Genomic DNA, 25,284 nt, shown 5'->3' with positions numbered 1-25,284 from the left:
AGCATTGAAAAAGATTCAGGCTCACCACCTCCAGTTCCACGGTGACAAACCGTTTGTTACCACCCTTGATGTGAGCAGCTTTGATCATTGCAGCATCCTGCTTGCGGTTCTCCCTTCTCCTTCTGCCTCATTTGTTTTTCAATAGGTGCATTTTATGATCACTTACACCACCAACCCATATTCCATTACATGTGATGTGCAAGTTGTATGGACCAACATGTGCGCTCAGTGCAGACTTCTCAGTTTGTGTTTCAAGGCTATTCCCATCCAATATTGCCATTGTCCTACATGATCACTGCGTTCTGCCAATCTCGGTCATCTGGCTGTAGCCATGCCCCCTGTGCTCCAAGCCTCTTCCAGCAAAGGGGGGTAGGAATAAACTAAATAGCTTCATCAATCAGTGCTAAAGTTTCTATGCGACAGTAGCACAGCCCAAAGCAAGATGGCCTACAAAGACCGCCAGGTCATACAGTGCAACATGATACTGGACACAAATAGGCACTGATGCTAAATGGCACCAGCCATTAAACTGACGTTTATGTGCAAAGACACCTTTTTGATGTACGTGTAGTGTTGTGTTTATATATACACAACATTAATTTCCTCTGTTTACGTCTGGTAGAACAGTGGACATTTACGTGTAGGTGAGTAAAGTCTGGGCTGCTGAAACTGCATTTCTCTTTAGGACATCATCGGTACGTGTATCGCCTTGCATACTATTTATGAGCTTAGAATGTACTATGTAACCTCAAGGTCACTACTTCATTGGTCAAGGTCTTTACCGAACCAATGGCAGCACCTATGTCTTGCAGTCTAGAATGAGGTGGACAAGCCTAGGTCTACATAAGCGTTTGTACTCCTCATCAGCTTTTTGAGGTTCTCGGGCTCTGCCATCTGAGACGGCTCACGAGTCAAATAGATGGTTGCAGCTCTTTGATATGGAGAAAAGTAAGAGAGTGTTGTAAGCCTCTTCTGAGCATTGAGCTACAGACAGGTGATTTAAAAATCCTACTATGCAAAACCTCCATCGTGAGGATTTTTGTTAATTGTTAAGGTTTTCTGTTCTAAAGATGTTGGCAGTTGCCTGCTTTTAAACATGCACCCACCACCGAGCTGTAACGTGGGCCTCGCTTTCAGTGTTTTTGATACCTCTTTTAACTCAAATCTGTTTTATTTTGTACACAGCGTTAAGCCTACAACCTCATGTCGAGGCCGGCCGCGTATGGTGTATCTCTCGTTGTTCAGTGTCATTGTGGTCGGGAGAGAAGCTTTAACACAGCGCCTTGCCTACAACCTTCTCAGGAGGGCCGGCCGCGTGGCTTAGGGATGCATTGCTTAGAGGCTTGTCGTGTGCAAAAGTATATCCGCTTTAGCAAGTAGGGTATGTGGAGGGCAACTGGCCCAACTATCTCCAACTGCCCAATAGGGCGCAACTGTCTTGTAGAGAGACGAAAGCCAGAGTGGCAAGCAAGAAAAAAGGAAGTAGGAGAGACGGAGGGGCCGAAGAGTAGGCAGAGAGGGGGGGATAGGGTGGTGGGTACGGGCGGCGTGGCGGAGGACAGCTTGCAGGGGGACGTGCGTGTTAGCAGTAGCATCTGTAATGTGTATGGTGGTCAAGGGTGCAGCCTGGCCGGGTCTGTAGGGACGATTGCGTCCTCGAAAAGGTGCAGAGCGCGGAGTCTAATGGGCATATGTCGCGCATACTCTATAGAGCAGAGGTGTCGCACCAAGGGCTCCCAGACCGCATTGAAGCATGTATCCCGCGCCTGTAGCCGTGCCGTAAGTAGCTCCATCGCTAGGACCTGCCAAAGGCGCACAAACCAGGAAGCTATGGGTGGCGCCTCTGTTCGCTTCCAGTATAAGGCGATGAGTTGTTTAGCGGTACCTAGCATTTGGAGTGTGAGGATCCAGTCGCCGCGGGTGAGTGCCTTGAGCGCGGCGGGGCGTATACCAAGTAGGATCGTGCTCACTTCTTCGGGCAAAGGGAACCCCAACACCCCTTTGATATGGCTAAGCACCTCCTTCCAGAAAACAGTCAGGGTCGGACACGTCCACCATATATGCACAAAGTCACCAGTCGCAGAGTCACATCTCCAGCACGTCGGGGAGGCGTTGGGGAACATCTTGCTAAGGCGTAGAGGGGTGTAGTACCATTGCGTAAGCAGTTTGTAAGCGTTTTCCCTCTGTGGGATGCTGCGATATACCTTGGGTATATCCCGCCACAGTCTGCTCCATTGGGAGGGGTCAATGTCCGCGCCCGACGCTAATTGCCATTGCCTCTGGTAGGGATGCGCAGGCGTCGATGTAGGGTGCTGCAGTATGTAATATATTTGCGAGATCAGCCTCTTCAGTCCCCCGAGGGAGCGCGCCAACTTCTCAAAGGGCGTGAATGCTCGGGTAGCCGCTTGGTACATGTCGTCGCTTGCAGTCCAGTGGCGTAGCTGAGCATGTTGTAGGCTAGCCTATAGCGGCACCCTAAATTCCTCCCTGCAGTCTTTCCAAGTTTTGGGCAAGCCCTCAAGAAAGAGGTCTCCGACTACTCTGCAGTCCCCTTGAGTCCATTTGTCAAACGCCCGAGTCCGGTGGGCCGGGGGAAACTGCGGATTCCCCGCTATCGGGGTGTGCGGGGACGGGAACGTGGTCAGACCTCTGGTCACGGCTATGCTATCCCAGATGTCCAGCACCGTTTTCGTGGGGACTGTAAGGTATGCACTTCTGGAGCGTGCCGCCCGCGGGAGCCAGGGTAGGTCCCATATGGTACATCCGGTGACCGCCCGGTCCATGTGGAACCAATGCTTATCGCTTTCACGTGCACCCCATTCCACCACGAAGCGGAGATGTGCCGCCCAGTAATAGTGCACCAGGTTGGGACATGCCAGGCCTCCTCTGTCCCTTGGTTCCATGAGTACCTTCTGCGAGAACCGGGGGCGTTTCCCACCCCAGATAAAGGACGTGATCTCGCGCTGGAGGCTCCGAATGCAGTGGAGCGGTATAGGGGTGGGCAGACATTGGAATACGTAGAGAATTCTAGGGAGGATCGACATTTTAACCGCGTTAAGGCGCCCCAGCCAGGATATCATCAGGGGTTTCCATTTCCGAAGGTCCTCCAGCACCGCTTTGCGACACTCCGTCCAGTTCACCGAGGACCAAGAGTCTAAGTGGGGGGTAAGGGCAAGGCCCAAGTATCTGATGTGGTTCTCCGCCCATTGATAGGGCACAACCTTCTTTAGGGAGAGGACGTCCTCCGCAGGCACAGTGAGGTTGAGTGCCCAAGATTTAGTATGATTTATTTTGAGGCCCGACGCCCGTTCGTATAGACAGAGTACCTCGTGGACCGCTGGTAGAGACTCGCGAGGGTGCGTGAGGGTGAGGATCAGGTCGTCCGCGAAGAGCGCCACCTTATAACAATTCCCGCTACCTCCTCACCAATTCTACCTCTACTGCGATTCTTAAACCCTCCTCCCCCTTGTCCTACTCTCCCCCTTACCTGCCCCGGAGGTCTTGCCTCCCCCTCACCCCAGCTAGGATGCCCCCGTCCACACAACTGGACACGCAGCTTTGCCCCTGCTCCAACCACCTATCTCCCCAAGGGCAGAACACCTTCGCCATAACATTCCCTCCCAGCCTCTCCTTCAAAGCTAAAAAACGCTTCAAACAGAACATAATTAGGCTACACCCTGAAACGCTAGTTGTTGACACCTACCACTGCGCTACTAGAGGTTAGAGGAAAATGGACTTCATTTTCCACTCCAACAGACCTGACGTTTGGACAACGATCTTTTACTCATCCCTCCCCGTCTCCAAAACCACCTTCACAGAACATAATCGCAAACTAACTATCGCCCCCTTGACCCAACAGTCTCTGACTGGAGACATCTCCATCACCATCTATGAGAATGGCACCATTCTAATTCAGGCGAAAGACGAGAACCTAAAGTTCTTCGACTCTCTCTTCCCCACACTTAAGAGGGCCACTATCCATTACCCCCACAAACCCCCCCCCCACACATATTAGCTCATTACAAATTCCCAACCCTCAAATGTCCCCACCTCCCCAACGTCCCCTTTCTACTCGACCTAGTCACTCCGCCAATCAGACTACTCCTTCAGCCCTTGCTCCCCCTAGTACTCAACTCCCGTCCCCCATCCCCCACCCCCAACCGTCCACTACTCAGCCACCCTCCCAGCCCCAGAGGACCTCCAACTCCTCTCTAAGCACCCCTAGCTACCTATCCTCCGCCACTAGAGACCCACCCCAATTTCACCACCCCTCATTGCTCTCCCACTCTGTGAATCCGACGTCCTCTCCCGCCCCAGCTCACCCTCTCCTTACACCCCCGCCCTCCTCACATCACTCCCTTACTCCCAGTAATCAGCCCCCTACTCATCCCCAAAGGACCCCCACCCACCCTCTCCCCAGCTCCCAATACACCACTAGCCCTCAACCCCCCCCCCCCTTGGGAGATCCTCCCCACCACAGAGATCCTCCCCTCCTCTCCCCCTCACCCGAGCTCTCACTTCGCCTCGACCTTATTGAGGCTCAGATCGCGACCCTGGTCACTGGCCTGAAGGAAACCCTATATGCTCTAGGGAATCTCCAATTGCCCTTCCATACAGCCCCTCCTCCCCACATCCCTCCCCCTCTAGGAATGACTTTCCCACTACCAACTGGGTCCATCCGCACCCAAGCTCCCTGCCTCATCGCATTAAAGTCCAGACAGAACCGCAAACAGTCAACCCCAGAAGAACTATAACCTCCCTCTCCCCTCAGGAAGTGAGCGCACCTGTCGCCTCGCCCGAACTCCCCCCGAACGAGTCAGCCCAGGATCCGCTCACAAACCTGAATCACACCTCCTCGATACAAGTCATCACCGGAGTGGGTAGAAACCCCCCTCCCCCGGAGAGCCACAAGACCTCCACTGTTTCTTTCATCCATACCCAGAGCCAAGCCTGACAAACGAAAAGCGAAAGAAGACCCCCCCATCAACTGTATGCTTATTAACAGCCGGTCTGCAGTCAAACATGCTACGGAAATAGCAGAAGCCATCCTCTCTCATGACCTGGATGTAGCCTTCATCACGGAAACATGGCTAAACACCCTCCCCATTCTGGACATGCTGGTGCCACCCGGCTTCTCAATTATCCGCAAAGACAGGCCCATACACAAAGGTGGAGGCATAGCAATTATCCACAAGAATGACCTCTCCATCTCCGAAGCTCCCTCCTGCCTATACAGTTCCTTTGAATGCCTGTCGGTCAACATCAAATCTCACTGTCAGAGCTCACGGCAATGCCATCTCCTCTACCATCCCCCAGGCAATTCCAAGGAATTTAAAGATCAGCTCTCAGACCTCATCACCCAGTCAGCACTTAACAGTGACAACAGTTTAATCTTAGGCGACCTCAATCTAAGATGGAATGATTCCAATAACCCACTGATCCAATCTCTCAACACCCTTCTACAAGACAATGATTTGATCCAACACTGCTCAGAGGAAACGCACTACAGAGGAGCGACCCTGGATGCCATCATTGCGAACAAAAATGCAATCTCGATTGATCACATCATCCCGGTGGACTGGTCAGATCACCACATCATTCTCTTTGACATCCTTCAGCCGGCCCTATCCCTCCCTCCCACCCAAGCCCCCCCTAAGTGGGTTAGGAACACTTCCAGAATCCCCCAAGACAAGCTAGAAGAAGGTCTCTCCACACTCCTCCCGAACACGACGGAGTCCCTCTCTACCTCGGAACTCACCTCGCTCTACCATTCGAATCTGGAATGCGCCCTGGATCAGCTGGCACCTCTAAAGCTAAAAAAATCCAGAAGCATCCCCTCTAGGTCGTGGTTCTCTACTGACATCAATGAGGAAAGAAGACATCTAAGAGCCATGGAAAGAACCTGGAGGACCAACCCCACCACCCTCCATCGAGACCAACTCAAGACAGCACGCAAAAACTATTATACCCACATCAAGAGCAAAAAGTCATCTTTCTTCTGCTCCGCACTAGACAATGCCAAAAACCGCCCTAAAGAACTCTTCAACATTATTAGGAACCAAACTTCCATCCCTAAGGCAGTCAACCTAGTAGCATCCAAGACCCAATGCGAAAACTTTGCAAGCTTTTTCAATGAAAAAATCGCCAAAATTGATCGCTCATTCAGCACGAGCCCTGCACCCAACCTCAACCCTCCACTAACCCCATCTATCCTCTGGGCATCCTTCCAGCCGATTAAGGAAGAAATGATAAGCAATCTGATCGCCGCCGCTAAACCCTCATCTCACTCCCTCGATCATCTTCCCGCGAGACTGACAAAGGAATTGAAAAGCACTCTAGCCCCTATCTGGGCCAAGATCATCAACAGCTCCTTGAACGAGGGTGTCATCCCTGACTGCCTTAAACTAGGTCAAGTCACACCACTTCTGAAAAAACCTGGCCTGGATCTCACGGACTTGAACAACTTTAGACCGGTCTCGAACCTTCCGTTCCTAGCCAAAATTCTTGAAAGATGCGTGCTTTCACAATTAACCCAACATCTTGAGGATTCTAATCTACTGGACCCACATCAATCCGGGTTCAGGAAAGGCTGCAGTACTGAAACCGCAATCCTAAATGTCCTAGATGATCTGCACATGTCACTCGACTCCAACCAATGTAGCCTTCTCATCCTCCTCGACCTCTCGGCCGCGTTCGACACAGTGGATCATACCCTCCTACTCAACGCCCTCCGAGAGAGAGCGGGCATCGAAAAGACAGTCTTAAACTGGTTCTCCTCTTTTCTGAACAATCGCACTCAAAAAATAAAGATCAACAACTTCGAATCTGACCCCCTCCCCGTCAGCAGAGGAGTCCCTCAAGGGTCAGTACTCTCACCACAACTCTTCAACATCTACATGGAACCCCTCACCTCACTTTTAAGGAACTCCAACATCCCCTTCCACCTCTACGCGGACGACACACAACTTTATTTGAAAACCACTTCGATCGCAGACATTCACAGACTTAATGCGACACTCGTGGAGGTCCAACAGTGGCTCGCAGCCAATCACCTCAAACTGAATGAAGAAAAAACAGAAGTTCTCCTAATTTCGAACAAAGATGAAAACCCACAAATAGTGGAATGGCTCAAAGCCTTAAATGCCCTCAACGTCTCTCTAACGCCAACAGACTCCGCTAAATCCCTAGGAATCACTCTCGATCCCAAACTGGACATGAACAAACACATCTCTAAAACAGCCAAAAGCGCGTTCCTGAACCTGAAACTCCTATACAAAATCAAACCCTTCCTCCCCCCCAAAGACCTGAAACAGGCCACGCAGGCACTTGTGCTCTCCAGAATTGACTATGGCATCGCAGTGCTAACTGGAACTGCCAAGGCGCACCTAGGACCTCTCACCTCCACCCTCAACGCGGCAGCAAGAATGGTCACAGGAACTAAGAAATTTGACCACATCTCTCCAGCGCTCAAAGAACTGAAATGGCTCCCGATTGACCAGCGAGCCAACTTCCACACAGCTTGCCTCACACATAAAGCCCTGCATACAGGCAAACCGGAATACCTGGCCTCCAAACTCAAAAGGGCGGGTCAATCCAGGAACCTCAGACGCTCCAACACACTACTACTCATCCCTCTGAAATCACAGAAACGCAAAACCTCGAATAAATCCTTTGCGGGAAATGCCCCCAGGATCTGGAACGCCATCCCCCCTCACATCAGAATGACCGTCTCATTCCCGCAATTCAAATCGCTACTCAAAGCCCTCTTCCTTGAACACTCTGGTGCCTAAGGAGGCCCCACGCCGGACGGTCAAAGTCCCTATGACTGTCGTACTGACTCTATTTCCTGCTTGTTGTTCTTGATTCCTGTCTTGCTTATTATCATTGACTGCATATCTGTATTTGCTGTGAAGCGCTCTGATACCCTCGGGTCCAGCCAGCGCTATACAAAACTTCAATAAATAAAAAAAATAAAAAATTGTCTCTCCCCCCATGGGCTATTCCACGTATTCTGGGATCGCGTCTTATCAGCGCCGCAAGGGGCTCCACAGCCAGGGCGAACAGGAGCGGCGAGAGTGGACAACCCTGCCTCGTGCCTCGATGTATCGCCAGCGGTGGCGTTAACTGGCCATTTACCCTGATCCTGGCCTGCGGTCCTACGTATGGGGCCATGATACTCGCTATCATTCTGGGGCCCAGGCCTAGCTTCTGGAGGACCTCCTTCAAGAAGACCCAGTCCACCCGGTCGAAGGCCTTCTCCGCATCAAGCGAGAGAAGGCAAGCCGGAATGTCCCAGTGCTGCGCTTTGCCCACCAGATGGGCCAGTCTGCGCACGTTGTCGGCCCCCTGCCGGTCTCGGATGAACCCCACTTGATCCGGATTCACCAACCCTGGCATGTATGGATCTAGCCGCTTAGCCAGGATCTTGGTATAGATTTTCAGGTCGGTGTTCAGGAGAGCGATGGGGCGATAGGAGGCACATAGCGTAGGATCCTTCCCTGGTTTCGGTAGCAATGCGATCTCCGCCATCCCCATGTCAGGGGACGGACCCACCGTGCCCGAGAAGGAGTGAAACAGTCTCAGCAACTGAGGGCGAAGGTGGGTCTGGAAGACTCGGTAGAAGGACTGCGGCAAGCCATCAGGCCCCTGGGTTTTCCCCGTGGGGAGATCTTTAAGAGCCGCAGAGATCTCATCTTCTAGTATGGGCTCTTCCAGCTCCGCTGCACAGAGTGGTGACAGTGGGGTCCCCTCGAAGTCAGCGAGGACGGCTGCCCGCGCCTCCACTGATGCAGGTTCCTCCGCATACAGGGAAGTATAGTAGGCCACAAAGGCGTCCTGTTTGGCTCGCTCAGTGACGGCACGAGTACCATCCTGAAGTTGTAGATTAGCGATATGGGCTCTAGCTGCCCGTGCCCTCAGTCGTCCTGCCAGCTGTCGTCCCACCTTGTCCCCCCCTTCGTAGTATTTTTGTTTCAGTGCTAGAAGGGAGTGCTCTGCCTTGTTGGTGCGTAGGAGGCGAAGTTGTCCCCTGAGGTTCGCCAACTTCCTCCTGGACGCCAGCGAGGGCCGGTCTCTGTCCTGCGCCTCCGCCTGCTTGATCTCACTTGCTAGGTCAGCCTCCAGTTTATAGGCCGCCCGCCTTCTCGCTATCGCCAGGGAAGTGATGTGACCCCGTATGGTGGCCTTGAAGGCGTCCCACACCACCGGGAATGGTGTTTCCGGGATATCATTGAGAACGAAGTACGAGTCTATGGCTTCCCGAATGTTGTTAACGTCCTCCGGGTCTCGGAGGACGCTCGGTGGGAGAGTCCATCGTCGCTCCCGGGGGGTGTGCGCTAGTGGGTCTTGCAGCAGCAGTTCCACATGCGCGTGGTCCGATAGCCAGATATCTGATATGACGACTTTCAACGTGTCCCGCACCAGGTCCATAGAAGTAAAGAGGTGGTCAATGCGCGAGTACGTTCGGTGGGAGTGCGAGTAGAAGGTATAGTCACGGACCACTGGATTATGGTATCGCCACGCATCCACGAGTCCTAGGTCCGTAATCTGTTCTTTCAGCGTGGCCGACATTGCGCCCGCGCCGCTAAATGCGGCGTCCCCACGATCTATGTCTGGGTCCCACACTAGGTTGAAGTCCCCGCCTAAGATTGTGCGCGGTGCGCCGGTTTGAAACTGTTCCCGTAGGAGTGCCTGGAGATACTTATCTTGCGACTGGTTAGGTGCATATACATTGCCTAGAGTGAACTGCGTCCCTCCCATCTGTACTGTGGCCCGGAGGAAGCGTCCGTCTCCACTCTTGTAGGGTTTTGTGGATCCCCGCCTAAAGCCAGCTCTGCATAAAATGGCCACCCCGCCGTTTTAGTGTCAGCCGACGCCCAGAATTGTGTGGGGTACCTAGGATGTGCCATGCGTCCAGTGTCCCCCCGCAGGAGGTGTGTCTCCTGAAGGAAGACAATGTCAGGGGAGTGGTGAAGGAGGTAGCGCCATACCTGATTCCGCTTATTGGGGGAGTTGAGTCCTTTGACATTAAGTGTCAGAACTTTGAGGGGCTTAGGAATATTCATCGCCATGACACTAAGGGGGTTGGAGCCGCCTCATCACCCAGCATCCCCCACCCCGTTGAGCAAAGGGGACGAGCCTCCCCCGCCCACCTCGATCGCGCAGGCACTATCAATAGCTCCCAGGCCGCCACCCTACACAAAAGGAAAGGGAACCAAGTAAAGGGAAAGCTCGCGCGGGAAGTAGGAAGGATAGAACAGGCAGGAAAAGAGAGAATACAGAGAGGGTACATAACCACAACAGGCCAGCGTGGCCGTAGTACAATGTCCCAAGTTCGGGCATCCTCTACCCGAGGGTTTGGATGAACTCCGGAATGTCACTTCCTAGGGGACAAAGAGTGGGGCGCCTTTGTCAAAAAGATAAGTCTCAGTTGCCCCGAGGCCCGTCCGCCCCGCTGCTCAGGGTGGATTCGGGGGTAAGTAACACAAAGTCAGCGTAGGGACAGTTGTGTCGTAGCGGTCGGCTCAGCAGCGTCAGGTCCCAGCGGTGAAGAGACCATTCCCGAGCCGTCTGGCCGCCGGAGTCCACCCTCGTGGGCATCCGCAGGAGAGCAGCTGAGTCGCATTGCGTTCTAGAACAGTCTCTCTCTCATTGTCGCCTCGTCAGGGCCACCCTCAGCGTCCGGCTGGCCCCGCTCAGTGACGCGGCGGGCTCCGGTGTTAGGGGTGCACGCTGCCTGCTACGTCCGGCTACGTAGTCTCAGAGGGGCCGTAGATGTGTAGGGGTCGTCTATTCGCTCTGTGGGGGGCTCAAAGTCTCAAGAGATGTCCAGTGTATTAGTAGGGGACGCGGCAACGTTCTTCCCGTTGGCATTGGAGTGCCGAGGGTTCGGGGACAGTGAGATGTAGTTCACGGTGTGCGGGGCTCCGAGGTTTGTCTCCCGCAGTCGTCTTCAAGGGAGCGGATGTGCTCTATGATGTCCTGTTTGGCCTGAGACATGGAGCCTTCATCTGTCGGGGGAGATCGGCGGCGCCGGGTCACCGTGGTCCAGTCGGGTCGGGCCGGGTGTCTCTCCGGGCGTTTGGAGCGGGTGGGGCTGCGCTCTGGGGATTCCGAGAGTCTAAGCAACTGTGCCGCCTCGTTGTAGGAGCGGATGACTCTACGCTTGTCTTCCCAACGAAAGATGAGGGCAAAGGGGTGTCCCCACTGGTAGGGTATTTCGAGGGCCCGCAGCTTCTCCATCACCGGGCGGAAGACTTTCGTGTTGGGGGCCAAGTCTTGGAATATTTGGATCTTGTGGCCTCCGTAACGTAGGTCCTGCTTGTCCCTCGCCGCTTTCAAAATGGCCTCCTTCTCCGTGAAGTAGTGCACTCGGGTTACAATGTCCGGGAGGAGACCCGTCTTGCCTCCCGCACCGAAGATCCGATGGGCACGGTCCAAGAGCGGCAGGGGGGCTTCCTTTTTGCCCCACACCTCGTGTAGGAGTTGCGCCACATAGGCCATGGCGTCCGTCCCTTCCTCCCCGAGTGGCACACCCCGTATGCGGAGGTTGTTGCGGCGCCCCCTATTTTCAAGATCTTCCTGTTTGATCTGGAGCTCGATATTTTGCTCCTCCAGGGTTGCCACCCTCTGCCACAGCTGCTCCATATCTTCAGTGCGCGTGTCCACCAGCTTCTCGAGTCCGTCGACCCTGTCCCCCAGCTCTGTCACGTCCTTACGCAGTTCTTTAACGCACGATTGCACCTCCGATCTCAGGGATCCTATGTCAGACTTCAGGTCTGCCATGAAAGAGGACATGAAGGCTTGAGTCACCGGAGGGGAGTCAGCAACCGGTGGCGGCACTTCTTCAGTTGGCGCTGACGCTCCTGCCTTGCCCCACATGGCAACCACTGAAGTGCCCTTGGAAGTCGTCGCCTGGTCCGTCCTGCCCCCTCTTCCACGGGTCATATTCCGTCCGGAACGCAGCGCCCAGCCACCCGATGCGTCGCCCGTCGCTGTTGGCACAAGCCCCCCCTAGTGCTGCAGCAGTGCGGCGGCAGGCTAGGACACCACCAGTCTTCCTCCCCCCCTTCGAGTGCCTCCTCCCGTGTAGTCCTGTGTCGCCCAGGGAATGGTGGTTTTAGGCCCGTATCTTCGGGGAGTCTTAGGGTGGCATCAGTACTCGGGAGAGCCGCTATGGGGGTCAGCCCTCGCCCCGAGTCAGGGACGCTGTGTCGTTCGCCCCCTCCACTTGTGACGGCGCCTCTCAGGAGTGGCTGGGACGCAACCTGCCGCCCCACCTCTGTCTCTTCCCCTGGAGGGCAGCTGGGCAGCTCGTGGGGCCCCCCAGGTCCCCTGAATAAATGGAGGGGTACTCACGCTTCTGCAGGGTCTTCTCTCCCCCGCTTCGGGCCGGTCCACTAGGCCGCGAGGGTACAGGCACCAACAGGTGGAGCGGGTCGCCCAGCCAGCCGCCCACAAAGTCTGCTCCAGTCAGGGGGTTCGGGCCACACACTCCCGCAGCACCGGCCCAGTGAGCGGGCCCCGACCAACCCGCCAGCGAGGGGAGAAGCGCTCGAGCCGCCCTCTCGCCCTCCCAGGCAGCGGCGAGTGCTCCAGAACCCGCCCAGAGGCCGGGGAGCAGGGATGCAGGTCCAGCATGGGTGCACTCGTAGGATCGGCGGGGCTAGGCGCTCACCAGGGGTCCCACGAACAGCAAGGGAGGGCGCTCTGGGTGCAGGTGCCGGCAGGGGGAGCCAAGATGGCGGACGAGGCCCCGTCCGGGAGCGCAAAATGGCGGGCAATGCTTCCAGTGCGCCGAGTCCCGACGCAGTAGCTGAGAGTGCTGCCGAGACACCAGGCGGCAGGTCGGAGGGGGTCCGCCGGGCACAGTTCACTGAGGCAGTCCCTCGGCAGGCAGCGGTCCCGCAGTCGTGCAGCCGCCTCACTCCCGGCGCGGCCTCGCGGCTACATCAAAGCCGGGTCCTTGCGTTAGGCCAGCAGCCGGGTTGTCACCACGCCTCTGCTCGGGGATCTCCCCGCTGTCGGCAGCTCCGTCGCCGCTGTCCGCTGTTCCCGCGATGCGTCAACCACAGCCGGGTTCCGCCGCAGGAGGTCCGGCAGCGTTACCGATCCTCCCCCAGCGCTATGCACTGCCCGCCAGAGAAGCGAGGCCAGGGCGCGAAGGAAAGATGGCGGCGGTGCACCAGCAGTCGGACTTCCAGTTCTTCGTTTGCCCCCGGCAGTGACTCCTGCACCGGAGCGGTCGCTGCGGAGATCGCCTCTCTTCCAGGGGCCTGCCAGGTACCAGGGTCTCTCAAAAAGCCCCCCGAACAACGCTAATGATTGCTTATTCAGGCAACGGGGTGACGGAGCTCACTCGAGGTGCGCCCGCTTACATCGCCACCTTAGCCACGCCCCCTTGATACCTCTTTTAAGGAGATGCTTTTTGTTTTTGTTCATGAACAAATCTGGCTAGTTCTCTGCTTGAAATGTAAAAGTCCTTAAAATTATCCCTCTGCAATTTGGCTTCATTTTTCATCTTTTTACAAGTCATCGAGTACTTGCTTCTATATTCCACTTCTTGAGAAGAAGTAAAAGTGCAATTCAAGCATGACTCCCTTGCTGTGGTACAGGTGGGCAAAATGTGAATAAGGCAGAATTCCAATGACAGCAATTGTTGTTCTCTCTGCATGCTTATTTTTATGCTTCATGCTTGGTTTCCAACCAAATGCCACCTTCCCTAAGATTGGGACGCTCCTGCCAATAGATTTTACAGAAAGTTGATCCATAGAAAACAACTTAATCCCTCTGTAGATGGCCATGCATTGATGATTTGCTTGTAGTCATTTACATAGAGAAGATATCAGACATGCCTGACTATCCTTCACCTTTGGTTGTGGTCTGAATGACGTTCAAAGCCTTCCACCTTGTGATGGGCCGCAAGGATTTGAAAGGAAACTAGTGTATATTTTCTTTCTATTTTTGGTGTTCATCTTTCATACAATTCCAACTAAGCAATAGGAAGAATAGTACTGAGGAGTTTGGTCATGTCGATAGGGACATGTGGAAACTTATTTTTGTTATCCAAAAGATGGTTGGCATTTGTGTTTACCTGAGACAAGTTCAATTTATGCCATGCTCTGATTTAACCCCAATTAGAACAGACAACAAGGGCTTGTAGTTGGTCCATTCCTGGCACTACGTGTCCGGGTTTGAAGTGGGGTAGTCAGGACCTTCTTTGTGGTAGTAGACAATGTTTGAATGTTGCTGAGGTCCAGGTTCTTTGAGAAGTGCTCTGAAGCTCGTACGGGTACAATGTCTGTTCTTTCTTTGGTAGGCTTCATTTGAATACTAATATTTGATCCTTCATGAGGGATAAGTGAGATTGTTTGATGCTTCTTTATGCTCACAAAGAGCTACTCTTCACCTGGGCGAGTAAGATCTGGTTGTTAAGGTGCTTTACTATGCATCACTTCCGCCTTGGTGTGTGCATATACGGGTGCGTATATATGGATAGAAATAGATGTTTTAATATATTTTCAGCCTTTGTGTATGCTGTTGTACATCATTCTCCTAAAAATATATTTTGATTAAATGTCTTCTTATTTAACTCTGAAACGGTTATGTTATTATCAAATTCTGTACAGTATCTTTTAGGTCGAGCCTAACAGACAGCTGTTTGCAAAAACATACTGTTAGCTTAACAAGAGCATGCAGGGGCTTGGAGCCCTCCCACTGCTTACCATTATTGTTATTTCCTGACACCCTCATTTGCCTGCTTCTTAGTGTTGAACTTGTCCAGCTTTCGAATCTTATGTTTGGCCCTCACATAGAGCAAAGTCTCTTTACCATCCCTTTTAATTAGCTTCTATGCTTCCGCTGCTTGCTTTTCAAGCACTACCTTTTTTTCTTTTTGGTTAAGCACCCCACGAGAGTGCATCTGTATGACACATTTTTCCTGTCTGTACTCCGTGTTGTTCTGTCTTGCCCGTTTGCTTGTCGGTTCCCCCGCCATACTTTGTTTGATTTTGTGTTCTCCTCTTTGGCTTTTTCGCCTGTGTGCTTCTCCCTTACCTGCTCCTTGTTGCTCTCTGGCCCGTTGCTTCTCCTCACCGGCCCCTCTGTATTGCTTCTGTTGGCTCCACCCTTTGCATTCGTTCTCCCTGCACTCTGTGTTGCCCTATCATTGCCCTCCGTGGTGCTCGTCTCCACTCGCAAAGTCTGTGTTGCTCCCTTCCCATTTGTACTTACTCCATTTTGTAGACATGCGTGTGTAGTATGTGCACCTACAACATAACATAGTCAGCTACATTATAGGCTTTTTTAGTTATAAAGCCATGTTGCACAGAATTGAGTACGCTGTACAGCATAGGTAAACACCATTGACGAAGCCAACAGGTCTCAAAAGCGAGACTTTTGGTTTTGCCAATGCTTGTTCTTTTTTACTAGACGCAAAATATTTATTTTTCTACATATAATCAGTGATAGCTTTGTAGTATCGCAGATAAAGAAACAAATGTATCATTGTGTGGGTTTAAAAAGTGCCATTTGTAAAAAGTGTCACATGGGTGGACTATAGCCGACTCCCTGAAACAGAAATGGCCTTGCACAATCGAAAGGAGAAGTGCAACTACTTTTTTTTTTGGCTATTTGTAAGGAGCTTGCAGAACTGTGGTCATCGGACCAGTGGAGCGCAACGATACTGCTGCTGAAACATGAAACGTTCACGTTTCATGCACATTAGTTATTTTTAAACTAACTAATAAAAGCCAGGTTGGCAAAATAATAATTTGCAAATTTTAAAAACATCACCACTTGCAGAGAAATTGTCTTTAAAATTTCATAGTATATTGATCAAGAGTTGGGATCCACCTCTAGGTGTGTCCATTAGTTGTGAAGCGCAAGCAATCAAATGGCATAATGTTAACGTTGTGAGAAGCACTCTTAGGTAAGGTGCCAGAGCGGTAATCTGTTCAGAAATAGCCTCGTGAATTAAAATTTCTGTAAACCATAAAGTTTTACTGATAAGCTAAGTATGCATGCATTAGAAGGTTCTTTCAATCCAGGGTTGTTTGCATCCCAACCATATAGACATAGCTCATAGCGATAGAGATGGATGCAATTCCATCACATGTTGATACACCAGAAAAGCTTCCTTTTTAAAAAAAAAATATTTTTATTAAGATTTTCCCCTATATTTACATGTACAGAGCACTTATTTTTATACGAACAAATAAACAAATCAACAATTCATTCTCAATTGCTACAAGCTAATATAATACATGTACCTTCATTACAATGTTTAATCGGAAAAGAAAAACCCCAGGAGAATTTTTTCCGTAGATATGTCTATCATTACACAAACAGGCAAAACCAAAATATAAAAGAGGAGGAAACCTTAACCACTCAGTCCCTCTCGAATACTCTAACCAAAAACTCCTTCCTTCCATAATGTAATAGGTTCCCAAATCTGTTTTCCCAGTTTTTTCCCCTTTTTCCCCCTTCTAGCGTATATTGCAGTTTCTAAGTTGTATATTGATAATAATTTACCCAGCCATTGTGAGTAAGTTGGTGGCAAAGTTTCCAACCATGCCGTAGCTATAATTAATCTCCAAACTGCCATAGCCACAAAAATAAACTTTTTACCATCTGCTTGTGTATCTTCATTGCTTACTCCCAAAAGTATTAATGATGGAGTTAATAATATCTCTTTTCCTAATACAATACTTATAAAGTTCCCAATGTCCGTTTTGGTTGTTTGTAGATGTGGGCATAAGGCAAAGATGTGCAATAGATCTGCCATTGGGCTTCCGCATCTAAAACATGTAGTACCTGCAGGCCCTCCCCATTGTGCTAATTTTGCAGGTGTATAATACAAATGATAAAGGGTTTTATAATGTTGTGCCTGTAACGAGGCTGAACAAAGAGTTTGTTGTCCCAGCTCTAGCGACTGGCAAAACATTTCGTCCCTGTGTTCTATATTACTTGCCCACTTCCCTGCCCATTTTTCCATATCATCTTGTTTGGATTTTACAAGTTCAAAATATATTCTTTTAATCGTGCAGTCTACACCCCTCTGAATAATTTCCATGATTGGGTTCTTGCAAAATCCAACAGGTCCCCCCCTTTTCATGGTGAGAAAACTTCTAATTTGTAAATATTTAAAAAAATGTCTCGTATCCAAATCATATTTAGCCTGTAGTTCTGAGAATTGTAGTAGACCTTGTGGACCAAACATATTACCAATCATAGTAATTCCCTTCCTCCCCCATTCATCAAAAACTGGGTGCTTAAATATCTCAACTGGGAAAGTAGGGTTGTTATTCATTCTTGTATAAAAATTATATTTCCCTAGTCCTGATTTCTTAGCAAACGCTTTCCATATCATATATGCAGCTTGCAGTGTCTTGAATCTAGTCCTTTTAAAATAACTAGGTTCTGTAAACTTCAAGAGAATGTTTTGTGCTTGTGCCCCCATGACCAAACCATATATAGCTAGCGTCCCTAATTTATCTTGTCCTTCCACCTCTGCTCCTCCTAACAGACCAGCCATATACTGGAAGGCAGCTGCCCAATAATAAAATTTAAGATCTGGGACAGACCATCCTCCCCTTTCTCGAGGGAGTGTCATATAACGCAAGGCTCTCCTAGTTTTCCCCTTTGCCCATAGGAACCTATTAATTATATGTTCACAGCTCTTGAACCATTTAGCGTCAAATAGTAATGGGATAATTCTAAATATATATAAAAATTTGGGCAAAATCAGCATTTTTATAATATTAGTACGACCCACCATTGTCAAATGCAGATTATCAAACCTATCCAGATCTTTCTTTACTTTAGCTATAATTGGTGTGATGTTTTTTTCTACTAATATATCCAAATTAGCAGTGATAACCACACCCAAATACACTCCTGAAGAAACTACACGATCATCGAAACATTCTACTTGGGAGTTTTTGATTATCTGTGTCTTAGCGACGTTTAATGCGTATCCTGAAATTTTCCCGAATCTGACAGCCTCCATCTCTACCTCCCTTATTGCCTCCGTGGGATCCGATGTGATTACTGCCACATCATCAGCGTATGCGAGTATCTTACATTGGCCCATACGTGTATATAATGGAGTGATTCTTTCATTCAGATCTATTTTACGGATCAGGGGGTCCATATACATCGCAAACAAAAGCGGTGAGCAAGGGCAGCCCTGCCTAGTTCCTCGCCTAACCTTAAAGGTACGAGTCGAGCCTGAGTTGACCCTTATAGATGCTTCTGGGGCAGTGTATAATGTTTGGATTGCTTTTATATATCCTGTTCTAAACCCAGTTTTACTTAAAACCTGCCAGAGATAGTCCCAGGAGACCCGATCGAAAGCTTTCTCAGCATCCAATAACATAACAGCCATCGGGTCCCCTGCAACCTCTAATGCATCAAACAAAGTAATTACTTTACGCACATGATGGGTAGTACCCCTACCTGGTATAAAACCATGTTGATTATCCGAGACTAAATTTCCTATTACTTTGGCAAATCTTATAGCCAAGACTTTTGAGTAGATTTTCGTATCCGCGTTCATTAAAGTAATTGGTCTATACGACCCTGGTTCAGTAGCGGGTTTCCCCTTTTTAAGTATTATAACTATTTCAGCACCCCCCCAGCTACCAGGTATGGATACTCCCATCTGCGCAGTTTTCATAACTAAAGTCATTTCTGCAGCCAACACGTCCCAAAAAGCCTTATAAAATTCCATTGGTAATTGATCTGGACCAGCGGCTTTCCCTGAAGGGAGATACGTAATAGCTTTTTTTAATTCTTCCAAAGCTACTGATACTTCCAACCTTTCTGCCTCCTCTTCCGTCAAACTATCAAGCACAAGTTCATTTAAATAATCATTTATTTCCCCTAAATCACTAGTCTGTCTATCATCATAAAGTGCCTCGTAAAAGTTCCTAAATACTTCTCGTATTTCTTCAGAATCTGTACGCAGTGTTCCAATATTGTCTCTGATTTCCCTTACTACTCCCAGAGCCATTTTTTGCCTTGTGCGAATAGCCAATGTACGCCCGATTCTTTCACTAAATTCATAGCAATTTTCCCTTTTAACAGTAAAAATTCTAGCTGCCCATGCGGCAATATCTTCTTCTGCCTTCATTTTTGTTCTTAAAAGTTTATTTAGTACATTTTCCAATTCAGCCCCAGTTAACACGCATTGATGTAATTCTTCCTCGGCTTCCAAAATTGCGTTGAACATTTCCCTACCTCTAAGTTGCTCCTGCTTACGCTTAAAACTATTATAGCTTACTGTCTCCCCCCGTACCCCTGCCTTAAAAGTGTCCCAAACCATACCTACTGTCGAGCTACCTCCATTAATCTCAAAAAATTCTTTAATCCATTTTCTCATATGAGAAATATATTTGTCATCTTGTAATAGTGCCCTTTCGAAAGTCCATGTCCTTTCTTTCCTTCTCTCAGTAGATAATATTAAACTTAACATAAGCGGGTTATGATCACTGAAAATACGTGGTAATCTATCAATAGAGGCTCTAGATAGTAATGCCGAGGAGATGTAGAAATAGTCTAACCTTACGCATATTTGGTGTGGGTGCGAATAATAAGTAAATCCTTTCTCATTTGACCTGATTTTCCCCCACACATCTGTAAGCCCATTATTCATTACCAAGCTGAGCAATGCCCGATATACCCTTTTTTTCCTGCCCTTGTATTTCCCAAATGAACCAGCCCCAAGTCCGTCTGACCCATTGATATTGAAATCTCCAGCAATAATCAAATTAGGGGCCCACGATGCTAGCTCTGTGTCCAAAAATTCAAAAATTTCCGGATCATCTTCCGTAGATCCATATATGACACAAATAGTGGTCCATACACCCTCCAAATAGCATTCAACTAAAGCCCACCTCCCCCACTGGTCCCCCAATTTATTCCTAGTAATCACATTATTACTCTTTGCTAGTATAGCGACCCCTCTATTTTTAGCACCTTGCTTTGAACATATTAATACATGAAATCCTAGCTGTTCCAAAAGGTATTCTTGTGAGGCCATTATATGCGTTTCCTGTAGTAAAATAAAATCTGCATTCATTTGTTTTAATACAACAGAAACCCTTTGTCTTTTTTGCCGGTCATTGAGGCCACAAACATTCCATGTTACTAACTTGACACCCATACTTGTTTTGTAATATTTTTCTTGACTACATAATCTGAGTTGCTATCTATCCATAGACTTCTGTCTGCTCTTTTTAGTCTCCTTATTGTTTTGTCCGTTCCATCCTGAAACTCTTTAATTAATAAGTGCTCTGTACCCCCTCCTTCCCTCCCCCTCCCCTGACCCCCCACCCACGTTTGCCCTCCCCCATACTGGCAAATAGGTCAATCCTGACCTATATCTGAAAGCCAGGGTCCTTGGGTAGCCCCCTCTCCCCCTCTCTTTCCAATATATCATCCCCTCTGCTAAGTAGCTCTCGTCCAGGACCTTGTTTGTCATTCACCCTTCGCTGCCTATTGTTTCCTAAGAAAACCTACTCTTGTTACAAAACTATTTTTTATTTGCTGACTGCCTTACTGCAACTACTTGACTGTTTTCTCCTTTGTTCCCCCTGAGAGAGTCAAGGTATTCCTGAGCCATAATCTCTGAGTGGAAGATTCTAAACTGGCCATTACGACCAATCTTCTACCTAGAGGGAAACATTAAGTAGGCTTCACAGCCTACATTTTGAAAAGGAGTAATTAATTGGCGCATACGCCACCTTCTTTCTACCGTAGCGTGGCAGAAGCAAGGGCGGGCAAAGAAAGTTATTCCCTTATACGTGCGCTTTGCTTGTGGTTTTGCTTTACTCATTATCTCTTCTCTTAATAGGTAATTCCCCACGAAGATCAAAATTGCGCGTGGGCTATTGGGTACATTTCCTTTCCTCTGCGTCAATGGGAACCTATGTGCCCGTTGAATTTCATTTCCCCAGTCCCACTTGTCCAGTTCTGGAAATGCTCCCTTAAGCAGTTCAATCACAAATGCCCGCATGTCCTGCCCCTCTTTCCCTTCCTCCACCCCAAGAAGTCTAATATTGTTGCGTCTCTGTCTATTCTCGAACTCTTCGAGTTTCCACATCATATCTGTAGTAGTTTTCTCGTGCTCCTATCTGGTTTCTTGAAGTTTTACCACTGCATCTTCTACTTTGCTTGTTCTCTCCTCTACTTCAGTGACTCGCCCAGCCACTTCAGCATATAGTTTGTTTACTTTTCTTAATGCTCCTTGTATCTTTTTATTAGCCTGTTTTGCCCTACAACTCTCAGCTCTAGCTTCACTCTGTATCTGTTTCAAAGTAGTAAACAAGAGATCGAAATTAGAGTTGGAATTTGAGCCCGGACCTGAGCTCACATTAGGAATTACCCCTGCTGACCCTGTCTCTAATTGCAACAGATCTCCAGCACTTTCGTGATATAACTGGGAAGTAGCTGAATAATCCCAATCTAACTTTTTTGCGACTTCCGTCTGCTTGGGGTTCAGAGTGGTCCTGGCTCTGCTATGTCTACTTTTCAACTTTGTAACCCGGCGATTCATTCCTCTCTTCTGAACCGTGTCCAACTCCAACTCTTCTTCGAAATCTGATTCCTGACCCTCTCTTGAGGATGAGTTGAGCACGATTTCAATATCCGTATCCGTGTCCGCATCCGTTTCAGCCTCTCCACTTGAAACTATCTCTGATTCCTCCCCCTCCTCGTCCCCCTGCTCACTGTCCTCCTCCTCACCATCATTCCCAGTGAAGAAACATTCGTCACTAGGCGAACAAATAGGTAGCGTGGAAGTTATTATAAGAACATTATTCTGTGGGGCGGGGGTGGGGGGGCTTGTACGAGTCTGGGGCGCGCATCACACTCACTACTCCCAATAATAATATCACTCTGCCCCTCTGGATTGAGTGCTCTAGAAACAGTGCATTCGTCTTGCTCTATTAGTGCATCGGTAGGGATCAGGGTCTTGTTACCCCTTGTGCTATCACTATCATTAATACTGGGTTGAGGTTGAAATTGTGATATCTTATCACCATTCTGAGCACCATCTTTGTTCACATCCATCTCCCCCACTTCCACAATAGCAGACTTGCGTATTCCCAGGGGGGGCTCACTCCCTTCAGCAGTCTCTTGGGTCTTATCACCGCTTGTCTTAATCAAGTCATTGGTACCCGCTGTCTCTATTCCCTTAGAGACGCTCTGAAAAGAATCTCCAGATTGTATTTGTGTACAGGAAACCATGGCGTCAATCTCTCTTACTATGCTGGGCTCCCCATCAGTGCGCCTCACTCCCTCCGTGCCGGCTGTGTCAGCGCTGCATCCATCAATCTCCTCTGCTCCGGTCTGGATCACTTGCTCTGTGCACAACTCTGGAGCCTGCGCAGCAGCCGCTGGCCGATTACTTGCTCCGTCGCCACTTTCTCCATTAAGCTCAGTAAGAGCGGCCGCCTCTGTAACTTCATTCAGCAGAGACTGCGGCTGAGAAGGCAACTCCTGAATCATTTCAGAAGGCAACGAGTGTCTCCGCATCAACCCGGCAACCTCATCTCCCCTTAATGCTGTAGTTTTCACAGAAAAGGACTCGAGCACGGTAGGCTGACGGAGAGTTGTTTCTTTTGCACCGCCTGCTCGCTCCATCTGATCTTTTTTTGTAAAACCTGTCTTCTTTTTTAAGGTGTCTTTTTCCTTTGAGTTTTTTTTAAGAGAGTCCTCTTCTATTCCCTTTTGTACTCCCTTGCGGGCTGTGCCTCGGTGCCGGTTTTTCCCTCTTAGGTTAGATGCGGGGACGCCCCCGCTGCTGGAATCATCTTCAGGAAGAGCTGTTTTCTCCCATGGCTCTTCCGAGCCCTTAGTTCATTTCTGTTTTTTTGGTGGTGCCATTCTCTCCCACGCACTACTCCAGGTCAGAAATCCACGATTGAGAATCTTCCGGATAGTAGATAATCCGTGTAGGAAATGCGATGGCTTAAGGAAGAACACACCCAGCATGCCAGATACCTAGCTCTCCATATCGAGCCGTTGTACCTATTTTTTCGTCCTGCTCCTCCTTATTCAGCCAAGCTGCAAGTTTCTCGCCTTTAAAGGTCTCAGTAATCCTAATGAGGGTAGTTCAAAAACGGATCATTTCATTTAAGAGAGGACTGCTCCCTACGACCTCACGGCGGCCATCTTGCCTCCCCGCCCTCGCACCTGTTGCAGCTCTGATGCCCTGCCACCAGAAAAGCTTCCATTTAAATATCTCACTGCACTGTAGATGAGGTGCATCTTACGGCTGTGGCTCGACCATCGAAATCTAAGTTTACAAAAAGTTATGAGTGACACTTTTTTCTAGTCTATTCGAGAAATTGCACAATCCATCCAGTTACATTTAGTTTGTTGCAGTCTGTATTTCTCTTGCTCTGATAACATTGTCATCTGTTGGCTAGGGGGTTGATTAAGGTTTGTTTCAGTAGCTTCAATTGAGGGTGGAGCAAGGGCCTTTGGGTATTTTACTGACTTTTTCATCTGTTGGCTAAAGATGCATATATTTCATCTGCTGAAACGACTAGAGAGAGAACAGGACTTGTCTTCTTGTGCGCATTTATGGCCATTTGTAGTCATTACTAGCATAAAATGTTGGTAAAAGAAGCTCTTATGGTACCTTGTGCCATGTTAAACTGATAGTGAGCAATCCCTGCTGTGGAAAGCAGGCATACTGTTTCCATACAGCTTTCTGGAACTTTCATGGTTTGTTTCACTGCAAAGTTGGATCCTGTTCTTTTTCCGGTCGATTTGAAAATCTCCATAGCATTGTACCCAAATGTTCCAAATTTGGAGTCGAGTGCGTTCGATTTCTGGCGCTGCCAGCCTGATTTGAAATCCAGTGGAGTCTCCTATTTTAGGGGTTATTCTAAGGCAGTCCCAGGTGGACGCCAAGCCTACATACACTACTTGCTCAGATCTGAACGTGACCAGGGCATGAGCAAGCGCAGGCATGTATTTTCTGTGCTCAGTGTAGCTGTGTACACACATTAGCGGTAGGGTTCCCTAAGCTTTATGTGACATCATACACCACATAGTTATTTGGAAAGTGGTAGAATGACCACAAATGATAAATAGCTGCTCCCAATATTTTCAAACCAGGAATTAACAACGAGAAAAAAGACACTATGTGTTGTTTCTTTGTTGGCAGTCCTCTACCTAGTTGGCACTGAGCACTACAGAACAGTAACAATTCACAGGACAAAATACAGTTTACAGTGAAGAGAACAAAAGTTTGTGCAGGATTCTACATAAACCATGGGCTGTGGGACTGTCCATCTGACTTGCAATCTACAGTTTAGTGGAATTATTTCTGATTCAATCTGGAGCGTGATTTTAACGAGTTTTGCTACATGATAAAAAGTAACCATTTTACCAGTATTGTTACCTCTTTTAAAAAGCTTTTATTATTTAACTTAGAATGTAGTAGTTTATGAAGTATACATTCAGAAATACTTTTTGAAGATGATAAATGCTAATTCTGTGTATTTACAGTTCATCACATTTTACTCACAAAACAAATTATTTTAAAGCCCGTGCATTTTATGCTGGAAGATGGGATATGGGATAGTCAAACAGAAAAATTAAGTACCTCTAATAACTATCTTCGGGGAGAGACGTGCAACAAGAAGAAAAAAACACACACAAAAAAACGTACTGTCCAAATGCGACGTCCTCCACAGGGGTTGGATGCTGGTTCCTGGAACCCCCTTGACCAATCAAGGCGCTGCTCTCATGCCGTGAGACCAGGATCCTGATTGGAGGGAACAGCCTCACAGAGCGCTCCAGAGCAGATGTGCACTTTAAACATAAGTACATAGACGGCCTACCCTCCTCCCTGCTGCTGTCACTCAGCAGCGCCCCCACCCTCGTCCTGATGCTTGGCTCGGACAAGGATGAAATCTATTGGGTTTTGGGGAGATTTTAAGTGAGGCGTCTCTACTCCGCTCCAATGGAGGAGCTGCCCATGATGGCTACCTGTATGAGCACAAATTACTAATTTAAACATGAGATTTGTCTGTAAATTGATTTGTCCCCCATCAAAAATTACTCTCCTGTATTAAAATGGAAGACCAAAAACATTATCTTTTTTTTGACCAAATGTTAATGATGATGGATGGCATCAGGAAACGCACTTGGAAAGGGGATGCTATGCAAAGGTGGAATCCCAATCATTAGCTATGTTTATCCCTGTAATGAGATATTCCAGGAATGACTAAAATCTCATACAGTTGATTTCATATGACCATTAACAGT

The 25,284-nt window shown here is 48.9% G+C and overlaps 1 protein-coding gene across 1 annotated transcript in view; it reads left to right on the top strand.

Annotated features, from left to right (window-relative positions):
• Positions 1–25,284, top strand: part of SWAP70 (switching B cell complex subunit SWAP70) — a 434,919-nt gene that overhangs the window by 53,960 nt on the left and 355,675 nt on the right. The gene's annotated exons all lie outside the window — the stretch shown is intronic.

The sequence above is a fragment of the Lissotriton helveticus genome, chromosome 3_1 (genome assembly GCF_964261635.1).
Source record: "Lissotriton helveticus chromosome 3_1, aLisHel1.1, whole genome shotgun sequence".
NCBI classification, from domain to species: Eukaryota; Metazoa; Chordata; class Amphibia; order Caudata; family Salamandridae; genus Lissotriton; species Lissotriton helveticus.
The sequence above is the reverse complement of the archived record's forward strand: the minus strand, read 5'-3'. Positions and strand labels throughout refer to the sequence as shown.